The sequence below is a fragment of the Penaeus monodon genome, chromosome 15 (genome assembly GCF_015228065.2).
Source record: "Penaeus monodon isolate SGIC_2016 chromosome 15, NSTDA_Pmon_1, whole genome shotgun sequence".
Lineage (NCBI taxonomy): Eukaryota > Metazoa > Arthropoda > Malacostraca > Decapoda > Penaeidae > Penaeus > Penaeus monodon.
The window spans coordinates 29,827,030-29,827,481 of record NC_051400.1 but is presented as its reverse complement, the minus strand read 5'-3'; the positions used below and the strand labels follow the sequence as shown (position 1 = coordinate 29,827,481).

Sequence of the window (452 nt, the reverse complement as noted above, 5' to 3'; positions counted from 1 at the left end):
AATTCCCAGCGAGACGCAAGATTTTTTATTTTAAACTTAATACCAATAATTCCCGCAAACTCATGAAGAAATCAATAGCTTAAAAAAAGGCCACTCGCGGTGAAATCAGAAATAACAAGAAATGTAAATATAATGACATTAACTAGCCGAAAGAAATAAAAATTCGCCATTGTATGAGCGATTCGCTGTTCACATTGCAATAATATTTTACGATAAGCCAAGCCAGATGCAGGTTGTGAAGGGCAGAGGTTGACGAGTTACCTTGAACTGTCCGTGGAAAGTGCTATTGCTTTCACCTGATACAGTTTAGGTGCCGGCGAGATAATCCACATATGTTGCATTTCATAGAAGACTCTTGGTAATATTATCTTCAGGGTGAATGAAAATTTAGGGAAGTGGGTTTCAAATGCGTTAGGAAATCATGGTATTAGTGATTTTATTATATTGTTTGG

The 452-nt window shown here is 36.5% G+C and overlaps 1 protein-coding gene across 1 annotated transcript in view; it reads left to right on the top strand.

The window, feature by feature from the left end:
* The window catches only part of LOC119582151 (pro-resilin-like), a gene marked incomplete in the record, with an annotated part of 2,729 nt that overhangs the window by 1,794 nt on the left and 483 nt on the right, over nucleotides 1-452 (top strand).